The following is a 20354-nucleotide window of genomic DNA, read 5'->3' on the forward strand; positions in this document are numbered from 1 at the left end:
TGGAAGGCTCACTGCTCCTCATGCCCCAGCCCTCGTGGCAGCGTGGAATGTGGGCAGGCTCGCATTCACCTTCTCGGGAAATCGAGCAATTTGAACTTCCTGAGTTTCCCATTTGGTTTTACGAGTCACAATCATTTCCACTAAAGGTTGAAGGCCCTGATGGTGTTACCGTGTGTTCAGCTGAATCAAATTGTAATAACCAATGTGGTTCTGGCTGGTGTCCAGCGGGTGTCGCATGCACGGGGGCCCGGGTCACCTCTCCCACAGACGCGGACGCCAGTGGTGACCCCGTGACCTAGGCAGACGGGTCCCTTCCAAGGTGCCTCGCTGGCTCCCAGTCCTGAGTGGGCAGTGATCCTTGATTTCCTGGGAACTCTCAGAGACCCGAAAAGTCTGCATGGACAGAGGGGAATGACTACCTGGAACACAGGTACCAGGGACACACGCTTGTCCATCTAAAAACAGATTTGCTCTTTCCCAGGTGTGCACTGGACAGGGGCCTCATGCGCAGGCCTGTCCTGTATGCCGAGAGGGGGACACCGCACCACAGCACCGCGGACGAGCCGCCCGAACTGCGCCCAGCTTCCCCTCCTCTCGCCCGCAAGTCACCGCATCAAAGGCCACCTCTCCAGGATACCTTCCCCCTGACAAACCGCATCTGCAGCAACCTTATCTCTGAATCGGGCCCCTCCTGGGTCTGGCAGAAACACACCCAGCAGCAGTACCCGGCACAGGGCAGTAGGTGTGGCCTCGGGCAGTGTCCCTGGGAGGCCAGTGGCTATGCCCCGGGGCTTTCAGGTAGGCATCAAGATGCGGGGTAGGGGGTGAGGAAGGTCCCATCATGGAGTGGGGGGTGGGGAAGGTCCCATAAGGGGAAGGGGAGGGTGAGGAAGGTCCCATCACGGGCAGAGGCATCAGAGACGGGCCCAGTCCCCCCATAGAGCCTGGGGGCCGCTCCCTAAGAGGATGTAAGGCAACCAATTAAGCTAAAATGGGGTTTCCTGGTGGAGCCTCCCCCCGGGGAGTGAGTGCGCTTTTGGGGGGCAGGCAAAGAGCACGGGGAGGGTCCCGCGCAGCCCGACATGCCCCAGGGGATGCCCAGGGGAGGGCCTTGGAAGCCCTCCTGGGGTTGGGCAGGAGCCCCCAAGGGACCCAGAAGTGAGGCCGCAGCGATACCCGCTCTGGCTGCATGGGCGGGAAGGGCCTGAGTCACTCGCTCGGACTGGCGCGGCCCCCAGAGCACAAGGAAGCCGGCGACCGACCAGTCAGGCCTCTGGGGACTGTCTGCACTCCGGAGGCTTCGAGGAAAACTTTCTCCACCCTGCGGAAGGGCCTCGCCCTCCCACGTTTCCTGGAAAGTGAGCGAGACTTTCCTGAGCTGGTCCCTTTGGCTGAGAACGTTCCTGCGGACCATTCCCTTTAACCACGAGACTGGATTCCGTCCAACAGAAGCTCCTGGAGGCAAGGAAAGTCCTCGCTTCGAGGACGCGGCCCCACGTGGCCCCACGCGTGGTGCAAGGTGAGCACGGGCCCCAGCAGAGGGCTGTGAGCTGGGCGCAGGGTGACAGCCCCAGGGACGCTCACCTCCAGAGCGCGCACGGTGAGGCGGTGAGCAGAGGAGACCGGGAGGCCCGGATCCCGGACCTCGGGCGGAGCAACACCCCAAAGGCAGCGGCGAGGGCTCCCTGGGGGCGTCTCCAGCTGCTCCTCTGCCCTCATCACACCATCCAGCCCTGGGGAGGACAGCGCCTCCTGCCCTGCAGGTGTCACTCCTGCCACCCAGACCAGGAGGGCCTGACTCATCTGCCTTCTACCCTTGCTGGCACACATTGAACCCCCTCCTTTGTCAAAGGAACTCCAACTTAGGGATCCCTGGGTGGCGCAGCGGTTTGGCGCCTGCCTTTGGCCCGGGGCGCGATCCTGGAGATCCGGGATCGAGTCCCACATCGGGCTCCCGGTGCATGGAGTCTGCTTCTCCCTCTGCCTGTGTCTCTGCCTCTCTCTCTCACTGTGTGCCTATCATAAATAAATAAAAATTAAAAAAAAAAAAAAGGAACTCCAACTTTATTTGGGGTGCCCATGGGCCCCTATGCAGATGCCCTCTCCCAGACTCCCTGGAAACTGGGAGTGGCCATAAAGAGCCCAGACTCTGAGACCCTGGGGAATGTCTGCTGATCTCCTGAGAAAAGAGGCAGGCCCAGCTGTGTGCACAAATGACCCACTTCCTGGGATGTGGCTCATGTAGACACCCACCGTGCCCCCGGAACCAGGATCTCAGGCTGCAGACAGCCTGGCACATGCCAGCAGCAGGGCCGTGAGCTATGAACCATTCACAGACTTCCCACACTGTGCCCCCTGGGCCGGCCCCAACCCCCATCCCTGCACCTTGTGCCCCAGGACTGGCCCCTGACCCCCACCCCCTGCACCGTGTGCCCCTGAGCCGACCCTGATCCCCGTCCCCTGCACCGTGTGCCCCTGGGCCAGCCCTGACCCCCGTCCCCGTCCCCTGCATCGTGTGCCCCCTAGACCGGCCCCTGACCCCCGTCCCCTGAACCGTGTGCCCCTGGGCTGACCCTGATCCCCATCCCCTGCACCGTGTGCCCCTGGGCCAGCCCTGACCCCCGAGCCTGCACTGTGTGCCCCCTGGACTGGCCCCGACCCCCGAGCCTGCACTGTGTGCCCCCTGGGCTGACCCCTGACCCCCACCCCCTACACCATGTGCCCCCTGGACCAGCTCCTGATCCCTGTCCCCTTCACCGTGTGCCCCTGGACCAGCCCCTGACCCCCATCCCCTCACTATATGCCCCTGGACTGGCCCCTGACCCCCACCCCCTACACTATGTGCCCCTGGATGGGTTCCCAACCCCAGCCCTGCACTGAGCACCCCTGACAGCTGCCATATGCCTCCAGGCCAGCACTAAACACCACCACCCTCAGTGGCACCCTGAAAATAAAACTTTCTCTCTGTTTACTGGCATCCCAAGCTCCATGTTCTAGAGTATTTTTAAAGCTTGAGGAACAAGGACGCTTTTGCTCTCACACGAACAATTTGGCCCGTTACCTCCTGTTTGCTGATGCTGACAGGTCTGTCTCCAGAGAGACTCAGGTCAGACCTCCCATTTGAGCCGCACCCCCGCCCAGACTACCACCGCCTGCAGTCCTTGCTAGTCCACGGCTCAGAGACCAGAGGGATGAGAGCTGGGGTGTGAGGCCCTGAGATGCCATCTGGGGGAACATGGTCCCTTCTGTCTTGGCGGAGGCCTCCTGGGTTATCTACAGAACAGGCTCAGCCTGCACGTGGGGTTCACTGGGAGCCCAGGATAAAGACCCATGTCGCTCCCTAAGCTCTGCTGGCACCCACCTCCCAACAGGCCTGAGAAGTGTTTGCGGAATGAATGCATGAGCTTGCCCAGACTTTCACACAGAAGGCCGCCTGCTGTCCTGTGCACGCCGGCCGTGGAGCCCGGGCTCTGTGTCCTGACCCGCCATCCGCCAAGCAGACGGCTCTCCGCCCTGGGGACACATCACCAAGCAGCAGGTGCCGAGTTCTGGGGGAGGACAGCTCAGCTGCCACAACAGGCAGCCTCATTAACGCCCTGAGGCTCCTTGGGGGTACGGAGGACCTTCCAACAGCACAAGGCTTAGGGGCACCAAACCCTGTGGTCGAAAATTCACATTTAACATTTGGCTCCCCAGAAGTTGGCGGCAGGGCCCCTGAGGAGCTGATGCCCAGGGCTGGCTGTCTACAGGGACTCTCTGAGGGGAGGGGGATTTCTGCCCACTGAGTCACCGTGCAGCCCTCCAGCTGGGGGTCCCATAGCCGGGCTTTTGTCCCAGGCCCTGCCACCCCCTGGCCTTGCACACCCAGCCCTGCCCCTGCAGGAAGGAGGGGTCAAGGGTGGGCTGGAGGGCCGCCTGCCCCCCGGAGAGACCACCTACTCGCTGCATGCCCCGAGTGCAGGCCTTGCAGTTCGCTTGGCAGACTCAGAAGCGACGCTGCCACTCATCTCCTTGTGGAGGGGCATCCAAGTCACCTGGCTAAGGGCTGGCACGGGCATTGGCTCACCCCCGGCCCCTTCCGTGGAGTGACATTCAGGCACGCCATGCGAGGCCTGCTCCCGTCTACGACGCACCTGGAGGGGCCGCCACGGGCCCAAGCGTGTCTGCACATGCTCCGAGAGCCCTGGACAAATGCCAGGCCCGCACACCGCCAGCCATAGCTCTGCCCACCGTGCCCTGGGCCCACACCTGACACGCTGTCCATCGGGAAGCCCCTGGCTCCAGGAGGAAGATGGCAGTGCTGGGACCGGTCGGGGGGCGGCCTGTCCAGTGTGACTCAACACACACTGCCTGCAGCCCAGGGACTTCCCGAGGTCAGGAAAGGCAGGGCGCCTGAGAATACAGGGGCTCTCCCCAGGAACCTACACGTTTCCTGATGGCACACAGACAGCCCCACAGCCACTTTCCCTCCTGCCATGTGGAGGCCACCTCTGAGACCCCAGCCCAGAAGACACCAAAGTGAGCCAGGTGAGGAATCACCCCTAGTATAAGGGTGACCCTCAGCTGTGGGTGTGACCCTTGGGTGTGGGGGTGACCTCAGGTGTGGGGGTATGACCCTCAGGTGGGGGGGTGTGACCCTCAGGTGTGGGGGTGACCTCAGGTGTAGGGGTGTGACCCTCAGGTGTGGGGTGTGACCCTCAGGTGTAGGGGTGTGACCCTCAGGTGTGGGGTGTGACCCTCAGGTATGGCTATGGCCCTCAGGTATATGAGGGTGACCCTCAGGTGTGGGGGTGACCCTCAGGTATGTGGATGTGGCCTCAGGTGTGTGGGGGTAACCCTCAGGTGTGTGAGGGTGACCCTCAGGTGTAGGAGTGTGACCCTCAGGTGTGTGAAGGTGACCCTCAGGTGTGGGGGTGACCCTCAGGTGTGGATATGACCCTCAGGTATATGAGGGTGACCCTCAGGTGTGGGGGTGACCCTCAGGTATGTGGAGTGGCCTCAGGTGTGTAGGGGTGACCCTCAGGTGTGTGAAGGTGACCCTCAGGTGTGGGGGTGACCCTCAGGTGTATGGATGTGGCCCTCAGGTGGGTGGATGTGGCCCTCAGGTGTGTAGGGGTGACCCTCAGGTGTGGCGGTGACCCTCAGGTGTGGGGGAGACCTAGGTGAGAGGGGGTGACCTGAGTGTGAAGGGAAGATGTGCCCTTCTGAGCTCACTGGGCAGAATGTCCTGGTGGAATAGCGGGAGGCAGACAAGGCTCCTAGCAGGAGCCCCGCCCCGCCGCCTTGGCGACCCTAACGTTGCTGTCACAAGCTTCCCACCATTCTCTGTTCACAGGAAAGAAAAGCAGCCACCGCTCCCATCAGACTGGGTGGCACCAGTCTGGTCCAGAGGCAGAGCCACGGTGCCCACGTGGTGCCCACACCTGAGCACAGCCCGCACTCCGTGACAGCCCGCGCTCACAGCACCCAAGGTGTTACGATGCCTGGAGAGCCGGGACAGTCCCTCCCCTCCACGGGGGAGGAAGCACGGCCACCGGCTCGTGCAGCGGAGCCTGGAGCCCGCACCGAGCCGTCGGGGAGCCAAGGTCCTGAGAAGCAGAATGTCGGAGAACAGCTTGTCCTCAGCAGCTGATTCAGACCATGCTTCTCCCACTCACAGGCAGGACGCCCGAAACACCGTGCACTTGAAGATGTGGCCTTGGCAAAGCCCTGGCCTTTCCCAGACTCCGTTTCCATCTCCCCATCTACGGCTTCTGCGCGGGGTTGAACCAACCAGGGCTCCCCAAAACGCCTACCCCACCCCAAGTGTCTGGGGTCTGACCACCATGGAAAAGCAGCAGGTTGCCCAGCAAGCGGATCCTAGGTGGGCAGATCTCAGATAGTCTAGGAGGTCAGCTTGGGGTGGGAAGCTGCAGGGCGCCGGGGGGGCCAGAGGGCAGCCCACCACGCCCGGGCTCCGTCCTGAGGGCACAGGCACAGCCTCCCTGGAGACAGAGGTCCCCCATCGGAAGCACAGGCATCTGCCCTGCAACCGGCAACAGCCAGGAACATTCTGCTGTGGGCTACATACCAGAAACGCAGGGGTTGGAAGTAGCCATCCTGGAAGGCTTTCCATGAGGTGATTTGTCTCTCTAGGGAAGGAGTCCCGCCCTGAACAGTAGGGTTCCAGGAGCGAAGCCCAGGCCACCTGGGCCCAGCCTTCCTAGCTCTGAAGCTAGGGGGCCCTGCCCAGGGGCAAGAGACCACATGTGGGGAACCCACCCAGCATGCTGCCCCCAAGCGCATGTGGATCAACCACTTTGCTGGGGGAACACTAGTTCCTGGAAACACAAAGATCATGTGCACTTGCCTGCCTCCCAGGAGCTCGTAACCCAGCGTGTCCTGGCTTGGCCCTTGACAGCCGAGTGACAGGGGCCTGAACCAAGGGCCTGGACGCGGGTTTCTCTGCAGCAAGAAATGGGCCTGTTAATGCGGTTCCCCAACCCGAAGGTCGTCATGCCCATCCCGAGGGGAAGGTCCAGTGGGAAGCAGACACCGTGCTCTGCAAGATGAGGGGAAGGACGAAACCAAGTCCAGGGAAAGGTGGGCCGCAGTCTTGGCCAGCGCTCAGGAGCAGCTGCCCCCAAGGTCAGGCCCACTGGGTGGGTGCATCTGCGGGACCCCTTGTCCCCCAGCCCCCAGGAAACCATGCCTTGTGCTTCCGCCATGAGTTTCTGCCCCATGTCTAGCTGTCTGAAACTCATTATCACGAATTGCTGTGGAATTTTGGTTTACACACCTGTGTGAAGACTCCCCTTGATTCTGTGCATATGGTGATTTTCATTCTTTTTTTTTATTTTTATTTTTATTTTTTTTTAAAGAGGAAATTTATTTTATTTTTTTATTCATTTACGACAGTCACAGAGAGAGAGAGGCAGAGACATAGGCAGAGGGAAAAGCAGGCTCCATGCACCAGGAGCCCGACGTGGGATTCGATCCTGGGTCTCCAGGATCGCGCCCTGGTCCAAAGGCAGGCGCCAAACCGCTGCGCCACCCAGGGATCCCTCATTCTTTTTTTTTTAAATGTAAAACCAACCTTGCATTCCTGGGATCAAACCCACCAGGTTAAGACATGTTAAGGATCTAAGATGTAGACCCTTGCTCTACATAGCTGGATGCTATCTGTGATGTATCGTCAACAACTTTTGCATCTCTATTTACAAGGGATATTGATCTATGGCTTTCTTTTCTTGTAATTCACTTGTTATGTATCTGAGCTCCACTGTTCCTATAAAATGAGTTAGAAAGCATTCCCTACTCCTTGATTTTATTAGTTTAAAACTGCTGTTAAATCTCCCTTAAGGGATCCCTGGGTGGCGCAGTGGTTTAGCGCCTGCCTTTGGCTCAGGGCGCGATCCTGGAGACCCGGGATCGAATCCCACGTTGGGCTCCCAGTGCACGGAGCCTGCTTCTCCCTCTGCCTATGTCTCTGCCTCTTCTCTCTCTCTCTCTATGTGACTATCATAAATAAATAAAAATTTAAAAAAGAAAAAATCTCCCTTAAGTACTTTTTTAAGATTTTTTATTTATGTATTAGAGAGAGAGACAGAGAGAGAGAGAGCATGAGCAGGGGGGGAGCGCAGAGGGGGATGGAGAAGCGGGCTCCCCCACTGAGCAGGGAGCCCCACACAGGCCCCCATCCCAGGACCCTGAGATCACGACCTCAGCTGAAGGCAGATGCTTCACTGAATGAGCCCCCAGGCGCCCCTTCCCTTAAGTATTTGATATGATTTACCAGTGAACCCATCGGGCTCTAGAGTTTTTCTTTCTAGGAAGGTTTTTTATTAAGAATTCCATTTCAGGGCACCTGGCTGGCTCAGTGGGAAGAGCCTGCAGCTCTTGGTCTCAGGGTCATGGGTTCAAGCCCCTCGTTGGGTGTAGAAATGACTAAATAAATAAACAAACTTTAAAAAAAGAATTCCGTGTCTTACACAGCTATGGGCTACTCAGATTGACCATTAATTCTTGTGCCTGTTTTCATAAACCATGTTTTCAAAGAATTTGTTCTTGGATCTGACTTGTCAGACTTACCAGCATCAGTTTGCTTGTATCATTTCCGTATTATCCTCCCAACATCTGCAGGATCTCTTATGATGGCCCCTCTCTCCCAGATGCCAATAAATTTTGGATTCCTTCTTTCCCTTTTCATCATTCTTGCTAGGATTTTGCCAGTGTTGGCAAGCTCTTCAGAGAGTCAACTCTCGGCTCTACTGATTCCAGAAGGTCATCTGCCTTCTTTTCCCTGATTTCTTGTCTGTAGTATTTCCTGCCTTTGACTTATTTGGGGGTTAATTTGCCTCTTTTCCCTAGCTTCTTCTGATGGAATCATATCAATTTAGAATTTTAATTCTTTTCTGATATGAGCACTCGAGGTTCAATTTCCACTCAACACGGCTTTGGCACGTCGCACATACTGATGTGTTTATGTTTAGATGAGACACTTCCTAAGAATTGCCCTGGGATTTTTTTTTTCTCTGACCTGTGGATTCTTTAAAACAATTTTTCTCATTCATTTGAGGAATATAAAAAATAGTGAAAGGGAATAAAGGAGACAGGAGAAAAAATGAGTGGGAGAAAAAAAAAATGAGTGGGAGATAGCAGAAAGGGAGACAGAACATGAGAGACTCCTAACTCTGGGAAATGAACAAGAGGTGGTAGAAAGGGAGGTGGGCGGGGGGTGGGGGTGACTGGGTGACGGGCACTGAGGGAGGCACTTGATGGGATGAGCACTGGGTGTTATTCTATATGTTGGCAAATTGAACACCAATTTTTTAAAAAGGTAAAAAAATAAAAATAAAAATAAAACAGTTTTGCTTAATTTCCAAATAGTTTGGGGATTTTCTAGATATCTTACTGGTCTTTAATTCTATCATGGTAAGAAAACACTCTGTATGACTGTGAATTTAATTTTACGGAGGCTTGTTTTATACTCAGATGGGTAGTCTGCACGAGGACGCCATTCGCCCTCCTGAGCGTCTGTTAGAACAAATCTAAGGTTTTACTGATTTGTTGGCCTGAGTGGTTTGTCCCTAAGAGAAAGAGGGGCATTGAGTATCTCCAATCACAGGACTCCAAACTCTCCTCCTCAAATAACCTGAAGTATCTATGAAATTTCTATGCAAAAACCATACCCTCCCTGTTGCTTGGGAAGAAAGCATGCCAAGACTGCAAAAATGTTAACGATGCTAGAATTAAAATAAAAAATGAATTTAAAGGCTGAAAACTGCCTGTCAGTAAGAAGAGGAAAAGCAGCAAGCCCCCGGGGCCCAGCCTGCCCTCGGCCCCCAGCCCCCAGCTGGACTGAGGCTGCAGGAGGTGCGGCCGTGGGGACCCAGACCCAGCAGCCCTGAAAATGCAAACTCTCGGGCCAGCAGCTCATCAGAGAAAGCAGAAGTGGAATCAGCTCTCCTCCCCGAATCCTGAGGGAAAGGAGGAAGGTCCACTGGAATCTGGGTGAGGAAAGGAGTGGCGTGAGTGTGGGTGGCCCCGGCCCCACACAAAGCCTCCCTTGAAGGACCCCGGTCCCCAGACTGACAGGGAAGCTAAGGTCTCACTACCAACCCCGTGCAGGAGATGGACAGGGGAGCTCAAACCCACAGACCACGCTCGGGAGCATCAGGAAAGGAACAGGGGGGCAGCAGGGGGCCCAGCGGTTTAGCACCGCCTTCAGCCCAGGGCCTGATCCTGGAGCCCCAGGATCCAGTCCCGTGTCAGGCTCCCTGCGTGGAGCCTGCTTCTCCCTCTGCCTGGGTCTCTGCCTCTCTCTGTGTCTCTCATGAATAAATACATAAAATCTAAAAAAAAAAAAAAAAAAAAGAGGAAAGGAACAGAGACGCAGGAAGAAGGAAACTGCACCTACATTCCAAACTGAGGTCACAGAGGCTGTGGTCATGTGGGTCTCATGGTGCAGGCTCACGGAGGGCTGTGGTCATGCAGGTGTTGGGGTGCAGGCTCACGATGGCTGAGACACAGAGGGTTTCAGGGAGCAGAGGCACAGACCTCACAGTACTCTAGCAAATCCCCAGAAACACTGTCTCTCAGCCATAAGCAGGTGGACTTGGCGCCACTGGGTACACGGCTGCCAGTGAACCAGGCTGCCGTCCCTCGAAGCTGGCCAAGCGCAGAGTGGGGTGGTGCCTCCATAAGGGCTCCGGCCCCCCCTTAGGCAGAGACCCCCGCCAACAGCATCAGGCACAGAGCGAGGGGGGTGACTGCGCAGGGCGGAGGGCAGGCCAGAGCCCCACTTTTCCCATGAGACCCCCGGCCCTGCAGAGGGCCAGGTTGGCATGAGCAGCCGAGCCTGCTCTCCCAGGAGCCTGGGCAAGGCTGGGCCACCTCGCCGTGTGAGGCCACACTCAGTGCCACCCTGGCCCGCAGCCAGGGCCCTTGGCGCCCGAGACCCAGCAGAGGGGAGGGCAAGCCGTGCCCCCATCCAAGAAGAGGTGCTGGTGCCTCTCGTGCCCTGGTCACGCAGGGGTGGTCAGAGCAGTTGGGATCACATGATCAGGAGCTCAAGCTCGTCTCCACCACTAACAGGCTTGCGGACTCAGGGACGTCACCCAAGCGCACTGGGCTCTCAGTTTCCTTATCTGTAAAATAGCAATAAACACAGGACCTACCCTGAGGGTCACAGGCGGACCGCAGGATGCCGGCACTTGGGCACCATTCCCGGAATGCAGGAAGCACTCAGGAAGGATGTGCTATTATTATTCCAGGAAGCCGAGGTCCCACGTTTCTCCTCTGGTGGCTTTGTTGCCGGAAACCTTTTAATTTCCACCTTAAGGAGCTGCCAAGAGCCCTCCCTCCTCTGCCCCCTCCCCACCTCCCTGTCCCCCCTTCCTAACTGCTCCCATCCCCTGGGTCACCCCACTTTCTCCCAGGAGTCCTCTCATGGGGGCAGAAAGCCATCTCCCCAGCCCCCAATCCTGGGGTCCCCCAAACACATTCTGTGAATTGAAGAACTGTCGGAAAACAGGCAAGGGAAAGAGGAAAGGGAGGAATCGGGGTCCAGAATCTCCCAGATGCTTCCATCTTCCTGCCTGAGCCCTGTCCCGAGGCCATCCTGCCTGTGAGGGACAAGGACCCGGGCTCCTACTCTATCCCAGGAGCTGGGCTCTCAGGAAGAAGGTGCCTCTGCCCTCTCGGCCTGCAATTATGTTAGCCTTTTACTCTTTCAAAGAAATGTTATTGAGCACCTTCCTTCCTGAAGCTGCTGGATCAATCCACCTGTCATACATGTGTTTTTTTCCATGTCCCATGAAGGTCATGTCCCATGAAGTTACGGGCCACGGAGGGGCAGGGACCAGCCGGCGATGGGGCCTCAGGACCACTGTCCCGGACTGGGCCCCCGCTGCCCTTGTACAGAAGAGCTGTGGCTCTTCCCTACAGCACAGCTGTCCCATTGTGTCGCTGAAGAAGGAGAACCAGAGAAGTTGGTGGCTTGTCCCAAGGGACCCTGTGAGACAGGAGTGAGGCAGGGCCCACTTTGCCCTAAGCCAGAGTCTGCAGGGGCTGCCAAGACAAAGCACCACAAATCCGGAGGCTCTGGCAACATGAATTTATTCCTCATGGTCCTGGAAGCTGAAGCCCGAGATCCAGGGGTGGCGGGGCCCCTGTCCTGGGCGAGTAGATGGCCACCTTGTCCCTATCTCCTCCTCGCTTCTGGGGAAGGGATGGGAAGCCATGGGGAGAAGCACACAGGTTCTGAGGAACAGGATCATTTTTGTCATTCCTCTTCAGCGTGCACATGCATTGATGTGCTCAGGCCCTTCCTGTCACATAAGAAGCCCTAGGGCCTTCTCCAGATGCTCTGGTGCAGACGGGGCTCACAGGGCAGCTGGGCCGCAGGGTGCGTTCTGGATCCCCTGGAGGCCCTCCATGCCCCTGGGCCTCCCTCCGTGGGGCCCTGAGCCTGCCTGCCATCCCCAGCAGAGAGACCACTGGCCTCTGCACCTCAGGACTCCCACCCCAGGCCACAAGGATGCAGCTCAGATTCCTGCTGCGAGACAGCAGCCAGGGATGCAGACAAGCCTCAATACCTGAGAAAGGCTCCTGCCCTCCAGGTGGAGCTCTTGGCTCTCGAGCTGGCACCTGCTCCAAACAGGTGGGGGGGGGGGGGGGGTAGGGAATCCCTAGGAACCACAGAGGTGACTCAGGAACTCAAGGAACTCAAACCCTGAGAAGCTTCAAAACCCTCGCCAATTGCTGCGCTGGGGGAGGGGTGCCTAAAGCTCCCGGGTCCACCTGGCTTCCTGCTCACTATCACTGGGCACCCTGTCCAGGCCCCCTGGTCAGCCCACAGAGAAATCTGGTTGTGACAAAGGGCAGAGAAGAACGCCATTTGCCTGCATCAGCCGTGGGCCTTCCCGGAACGTAGACGGTCCAGCTTTCTGGATGGTAGGGTCTTATGTTCGAGACATTTTATAAAGGTGTCATTTAATTTTTTTAAAAGATTTATTTATTCATTCATTCATTCAGAGAGAGAGAGAGAGGCAGAGACAAAGGCAGAGGGAGAAGCAGGCTCCATGCAGGGAGACCGACGTGGGACTCAATCCCAGGTCTCCAGGATCACACCGTGGGCTGCAGGGAGCGCTAAACCACTGCGCCACCGGGGCTGCCCTAAATGTGTCATTTTAAAGCCATGTCATTTTCTACTGCTACAGCCAGCTCTTCCCTGAATGATGGGAACTTGCCAATAAATGTTCTGGGTTTTTTTCCCAGAAATCTTTTCAGAGATTGGACACCAAAACAAGGCCCATCCCTGTAGTTCTGACCCAGGAATTCTGGAACGGGGTCTGCCCAGGTAGAAGGCAGGGGAGGGCAAGCCCCTGTTCAACAGGTGTAACAATCACATGGCCTCCAGGAGAATCCCGACCACCCTTTTCCAGCTGGCCCCCCAAGGCAGGGGTCTCAGGCCACACGTCTCACAAGCCTCGTGCACTCACCATCACAGAAGCCCCAGCGTGCACACACAGCCTTTCTCCTGCTCTGGTTTATCGGAGGTGTTCATACCCCATTTAAACAGTTTAATGAGGGTCATGCATTCAATCAACAGCCCTGCCCTCTCCCATCGCCTCTTTCTCGCTTTGACCTCTTGCAACCAGTTATTCTGGTATTTCCCCAGCTTTTATGGATACAACTGACATGTCACATTGTGTAAGTTGAGAGTATACAATGCAACGGTTCTGACGCATGGTGTACTTGATATGTGAATATATGTATAAAGCATAGTTGCTATGTCCACTTTATGAGGTATGTATACTACACTTTGTGAAGTAACCCATCACCCCACGTGGTTACAGTTTTTTACAGTCCAAAAGTTTAAGATCTCTCTTAGCAACTTTCAAATACGCAATACACAATTATTAACTACGCTGTGCATTAGATCTACGGAACTTATTCATCTTATAACTGGAAGATCCTTCCCTGTGGCCAACATCTCCCCGCTTTCCTCACCCTGAGCCCCTGGAGACCACCATTCTACTCCCTGTCTCTCTGAATTCGGGTCCTCTTAGATTCCACATATAAGTGAGATCATAAGGTACTTGTCTTTCTCTATCTGAATTATTTCACTTAGCATGATGCCCTCAAGCTCCAGCCATGGTCTTGCACATGGCAGGATGTCCTTCTTTTTACAGCTGGATTTTCTTCGTCTCCCTGAACACCATGATTTTGGGAATTTTTGGACTTCCACCATAAAGAAGGAAGATTTGGCTCTGTCTTGGCCCCTGCGACCCCAACACCCACATGCCCACCAGATCTCATTCTCCTTTGGGCCTCATCATATTCGACTGAGACCGGAGGCCAGGATCCCATCCTGAGAGCAGTGTGGAGCCAAGTGCAAACTAGGGTGGACTCCCCTTTCCTGGCCCCTTATCCCCCCCCACACACACAGTCAGTGCAGTTCACAGATGGCCTCTACCTCTTCGAAAAGTGAGCACCTTCCTGGAGCCACGGATCCCAAGGCTCTTGTCGGGCACATCTAGACAAGGATGCCCTGGGGGTCCCTCTGCTCCTGGGGACTTCCTGTGCCCTGGCCCATTGTCCCACTGTCATGCCCACAGTGGGACTCGGGTACTCTGGTGCCTGTGTCCCTGATGACAGCCCTGGAGGTAGAGCCCTGCCAGGAAGCGTGCTGTGGGTCTGGGGTTTCTGTCAAGCAGGCTAGAAGTCTGTGTGAGAAGTCCCTGCCAGCCTCTCACTAATCTCCTTCCTGGGACATGGGGCCAGCTGTGCCCTCCCAGCCCACTTCTCATGCCTCTGCCTAGAGTGACCTTCCCATCTCGAATGGCAAACTCCCCACCAGACCTCAAGGGCAGAGTAGCACTTTCCCTATGAAGCCTTCTTCCCCTTCTCGAGGACCCACCTCTGCTGTCAGCACCCACTTGACCCCATTTGACTTGAGGCATAGCAGAGTCTCCCACGCTGTGGGTTGATTCAGTCTGGGGTCTATGTCCTTGGATGCATACAAGTTTCAAATGTTGATGTAGTCAAGTTTGTCTCTGCTTCTTTCCTTTTGTTGCCTGTTCTTTTGGTGTCATATCCCAGGAATCATCTCAAATCACATATCATGAAGCTTTTCCTGCATTTTTTTCTCCTAAGATCTCCACCTTTAGCTCTTACCTGTAGGACTTTGATCCACTTTATTTTGTGTATATGGTGTGAGGTAGGGGCCAACTTCACTCTTTTGACTGTGGAGCCTTGGTTTCCCCAGGACTGTCATTGAAATCATGTTGTTTTACAGATCTACACGCCTAGAGTGGCCTCGAGAGCAAAATGGCAAGACAAGTGAGGAAAAGACACCAGCGGTCCCCACCCTTTCCAGCAGAAAGGGCCCCTTCCTCTGTTCCTCTGGTCAGAGACTGTGGGAGCCGGCCTCCAGGATGGTGCCTAATTATCCCACATCACCCACATACACAGCCCCACGTCATCCCCTACTTCACCTTACACCCAGGTTGGCCTGTATAACTAGCAGAAAGTGGCAGAGGTCATTTCTTTGAGGCCATGACCCATTATTAAAGACACTGCATTTTGGGGCATCTGTGTGGCTCTGTCAGCTGAGTGTCTGCCTTCAGCTCAGGTCATGATCTCAGGGTCCTGGGATCGAGTCCTGCATCAGGCTCCCTTTGCCCCTCCCCCTGCTCGTGTGCTCACTCTCTCTCTCCTTCTCTCAAAAAAATAAATAAAATCTTAATAAATAAATAAATAAAGCACTGCCGTCTGCATGCTGGGTATGCTGTTGTGCTCTCTTGCTCTTGTATCACTAGCTCCAGAGGAAGCCAGCCGCCCCGAAGAGATGCATGTGGCGAGGAGCCGAAGCCTCTTGAGTACCACATGAGCGCTCCCCAGCTGGGGCTTCAGATGATGCAGGACCACCCAGCTGAGCCACTCCCAGGTCCCTGACTCAGAAACCCTGCAAGATAACCAGCATGTGCTTCCTCTGCCCGGTGGCCACCCAGCAATGGATGACTCACGTGGAGCGTCCTTCCCCAGGGTCAAGGTCTGCCCGGCGGCACGACTCTGCAAACAAGGCTGGCAGAGCTGGAAGCAATAGACGAGAAAGAAAGATGAGGGATGCCCCCCTCCCATGGGTGGGGGGGGGGCTTCCACTGAAGCTCTGTCTCCAAAAAGAGGAGCTCCTCCTGGATGGTAGCCATCCATTTGGCAGAGCCCTTGGGCCCAGCTCAGCCTTAATCCACAGCTAGAGGCAGAGGAGGAAGAAGGAAGCACAGACTCCGCCATGGGCCTGCATTCACTCCTTGGAGCCGTTAAGGCCCAACGGTCTATGCAAGGCCTACTGCTGTCATCAGTGAGAGATGTCCCTTGGTGGGCTCACAGAAGCCACTCCGAATTCCGCAGCTTGTGCTGTGGTAGGAGTGAAACCCAATCCACTGTCCAGCATTCCCAGTTGAAGGACACATATATCCTTCCCAACCTGCTGCTGCTCGAGCAAAGCTACAGGACATCCTCCTGGGTCTCTGACACTGGAGTTCAGCACCTGTCCAGGACTGCCCTCGGGTGGAGGGAATGCCTCCTCCTTCCACGGAGACCTCCAAGTCGCCCACCAAAAAGATGCATTCGTTTACTGTCACACCAGGACCCTGTCAACACACCCTACCAACACTTGACATTATCCAACTCTAGTATTCACGATAAATACTAATATCTCATTGTTTTAATTTCATATCTCTTAGACTTAGCTCCCTTCTTGTCCTTATGGGCTGTTTACATATCTGTTTGTAGTTCCTTTACTATTAATTGCCCGTTTAAAAACCGGGTTGTCTTTTTTCAACTCATTTATAGAAGCTCTTTATATATGTATATATACTAGATCTCAGTAGTTGTCCTATTTGGTTTATTTCTGGATATTTTAAAGTTCATGGCTATTGTGTATAGGGTATTTCTTCTATTAATTTATGTGTGAATATAGTTGTTTTGTAAGTATTGATTTTGTATGCAGATTTTGCTTCAGGCCACCACCAAATCTCATTGGTTCTAATTATCTTTATTGATTTTCATGGATTTTCTAGGTAGACCATCATGTATCTACAAGTAATGGCAGTTTTGACCTTTCCTGTTCATTAAATGTCCCTTCTTTTTTATAGTCTTACTGCAATGACTAGGATCCCCTCCCTAAGACTGAGTACCCGCCTCTAATGTGAGCATCTCTGTTTCGCTCCTGACAGTAGGAAGGATGTGTCTGAGGTCTCACCACTAGGACACACATGCCTGGGGGCTACCCGCCTGTGCTCCCCCCTTGTCCCCGTCCCACTCTGCTTAGATGGCACACATGCGGGCTGTTCATTCCCTCTTCTCTGGAAGCTGAGAAGTGATACGCTTCATTCCCAGCCTCTCTTGCAGCTAGAAGTGCTCCCATGAGACAAATCTGGCTATGAGTCTCAGGGAGAAGCCCCGGAAGATGTGGATTTCCTGAATAAAAGATGCAATCCCAAAAAGAATATGCCTTTGCCCTCCCCCCTACCCCTTGCTTCATGCCCGGATGCAGGCCAAATGCTTTGAGATGTGCAGCTGGGCAGGCTCCAGGAAGGAGGTAGTAATGCAGCCTCCTTCATGACATCCTCGGATCACGGCCCCAGACATAGCCCGTGCTCTTTTGTGGGATGGTCAGACGTTGAATGCACTGCAGAGGACACAGGAGAGGCTCAGGAAACAAAGGTCATTGTATCTTTGGGGGCCCAGAGACAGGAAGCACAACACACCACATGGGTGGGGGGAGCACCAGGGTGGTCACGTGACAGAAGCAGGAGTGAAGGGAGAGCCCAGACCAGAGTCTCTACTGGGGTTTTCCACAGGAAAGGCAGGTCAGGGAAAGGTGAATGGCTTAAAATTGGCTACTTAGAATCATTCTAGCAGGTTCTAAACCACACGGGTGTCCCTAGCTGCTGGTACCTGGCCTGGGATGATGAAGACAGGGGTACTGCCTCCTTTGTCCAGATAGAGTCTGGCTCTGGATTGGCCGGTTTGCAGAACAAAGACATGCGTCCACTGGGCCCTCCTGCTCCAGGAACCGAATAAACTAGGAGAGTCAGTCTCATATATATATACATATACATTATATATATATATATATATATATTCTCATAATATATATATGACAAAAATAGAAATAAAATATAAATATATATGTATATATATAATATGACAAAAAAACTGTTTAAGCCATTTCTTGTTGGTCATACTCGGGCTGTCACCTTCAGCAGGGTGAATCCTAGCAGGTCAAGGTGACCCTGGCCATGTACCATTACTTAGAGAACTTCCTATCTTTGTCTGTGATCCGGGACAGTTTATACATCACATAGGATCGTGATAAAAACTACTCATAAGGGGCAGCCCGGGTGGCTCAGCAGTTTAGCGCCGCCTTCAGCCCAGGGTGTGATCCTGGAGACCTGGGATCGAGTCCCACGTCAGGCTCCCTGCAAGGAGCCTGCTTCTCCTTCTACCCGTGTCTCTGCCTCTCTCTGTGTGTCTGTCATGAATGAATAAATAAATAAAATCTAAAAAAAAAATAAAAGAAAGAAAGAAAGAAACTACTCATAAACCCGCACGCAGGGCCCACTGTCATACTTTAGAAGTTAGTATCTAAGTAACTTTCCAATGTGGGACCCAGGAAATTGAACAAAATCCCCTACCCCTGGACAAGCAGAGCAGGACTGACTATTTTGGGCTGCACTCGCCTTGTGCTGACCTCCTTATTACTTAGGGCCCTGCCCCGTCCTAATCAAAGACCAGGGCACACCCTAACGGGAAATCCGGCTCAGCGGACCAGCATGACTGTGCAACTTTCTGCGTATCCCATTGGCCACTGGCCCCTATAAAGTTGCTAAGCCTCTTAGTCTCGAGGTCCAAGTCCCTGCTATACTTGGACCCAGGCTCGAGCTTGTAAATAAACCCTCGTGTGATTGCATCGGTGTCGGCTCCTTGGCGGTTTCTCGGATTCGCGATCTGAAGCACAACATCCAACTTCTTCTGTGGAGATTTTTCTACTCAGGGTTCTTACCTCATCTATCCTCTCCAGAACCAACATGCCATTTTATTGATCAAATCTTCTCTAACTTTTCTATTTCATTAGCTCTGTTCCCATCACTATTTATTTCTTCCTTCTATGCTTTATGTGTTTTTTTTTGCTATTTGTTGCTAGCATATGGAGTTGAATGCTTAGTAAATTTTGTTTTAGTCTTTCCCGTTCTTGGGGAAGCACATGTAAGGTTATACACTGCTATAGCTGTGCAGGGACTCGCAGCCTGTCAACATCCCCCAGCATTAACCCACCCTGCTGAGCAGTGGGCCAGTGCCAAGAGGGATGCCCATCCCTGCTGCCGCTCAGGGCACTTGGTCAGGCACTCTGGGTGCCAGACAGCCCACACACCTTCCAACCGCCAAGCAAATATGTACCTCATGTACGCTGGTGTGCAGATAGTGTTTTCATCTTTATTGGCTTTAAAACAATTATGGGGCAGCCCGGGTGGCTCAGTAGTTTAGGGCCGCCTTCTGCCTGGGTTGTGATCCTGGAGACCCGGGATCGAGTCCGATGTCAGACTCCCTGCATGGAGCCTGCTTCTCCCTCTGCCTGTCTCTCTCTCTCTCTCTCTCTCTCTCTCTCTCTCTCTCTCTCTCTGTGCTTCTCATGAACAAATAAATAAAATCTTTAAAAAAATAAAACAATTATGATTTCTGTTTTTCTTGCCTCTTAAACCCAAAATTATACAGAAAGGTGATTTTGTAATTTCCAAGTGAAAAGATTTTCTTTTGCCTCTCACTCCTTCCAACCCAAGAATGTAGCCAAAATCATTTCAACTTTTATCAGTTCCCCATGGGTATTTGAAAAAAATGAATATTTCCATTTGGAAAGGACAGATAGGTAGATGAGTAGATGATCAATAGATGGCAAACATTAAATGTATATTATATCAAGCCTGTTCGTTTTTATACATCTCCACTTTTGATGTGTGTGTTTACTTGATCTTCTGATTTCTGAAAGCTTTGGTGGATGAGACTTCCGGACCACAGGGGACTGACTCCCCACCCAGCTGCCCCCAGACACCCCCCTCGACATGCTCTCCCCAATTCACACCCAGGCTGGTCACACCCCCCATGACAGAGTAATCTGCAGCCACCTCCATCTCCCAGACTCACGGACAGGGACCCTCGAGGGCAAAGATGATGGCTTTACAGACCCCACCCCTCATGGCACCCACCACCTAGCTAATTAGGGCTGGGTAACTGAGAGAGTACGTGTACTTCCCAGATACCTTCTTTTTTTATTTTTTTAAGATTTTATTTATTCATGAGAGACACAGAGAGAGGCAGAGACACAGGCAGAGGGAGAAGCAGGCTCCATGCAAGGAGCCCAATGTGGTACTCGATCCCAAGTCTCCAGGATCATGCCCTGGGCCGAAGGCAGCGCTAAACCACTGAGCCACCCAGGCTGCCCCCAGATACCTTCTTGATCGTCACTAATATCTATTTGGTGTTGATTCCTTGAGTAAGAGCTCAGTTCTCCAATGGTAGACTTAAAACAGTGCTCTTACAGGAAAGCAAATCCATGAAAGGAAGAGACTCCTGTGAATGCACCATATTGTGAGCACAGCCATAGAGCACACCTGCAAAAGCAATGATGTCATTGTTTTATCTTGCCCTGACTGTCCCCCATCACGAATCGGGGCCACTGAGGGACCCTTTCATACTTGCTGAGGTCGGAATATTTGTGTTCCCCCCAAACTCACGTGTTGAATTCCTAAGGCCCAATGGGATGACATTCACAGGTAGAGTCCTCATGAGTAAGATCAGCAACCTTA

General features: G+C 54.0%; 1 long non-coding RNA gene across 1 annotated transcript; it reads right to left on the bottom strand.

The window, feature by feature from the left end:
• Positions 1-16524: 16524 nt before the first annotated feature.
• Positions 16525-17586, bottom strand: LOC112911697 (uncharacterized). Its single transcript, XR_003233413.2, has 2 exons — positions 17449-17586; positions 16525-17179 (listed from the first exon to the last, which is right to left on the bottom strand). It is a non-coding gene; the product is annotated as an uncharacterized lncRNA (long non-coding RNA).
• Between the last annotated feature and the right edge of the window lie 2768 nt (positions 17587-20354).

The sequence above is a fragment of the Vulpes vulpes genome, chromosome 7 (genome assembly GCF_048418805.1).
Source record: "Vulpes vulpes isolate BD-2025 chromosome 7, VulVul3, whole genome shotgun sequence".
Classification (NCBI taxonomy): domain Eukaryota; kingdom Metazoa; phylum Chordata; class Mammalia; order Carnivora; family Canidae; genus Vulpes; species Vulpes vulpes.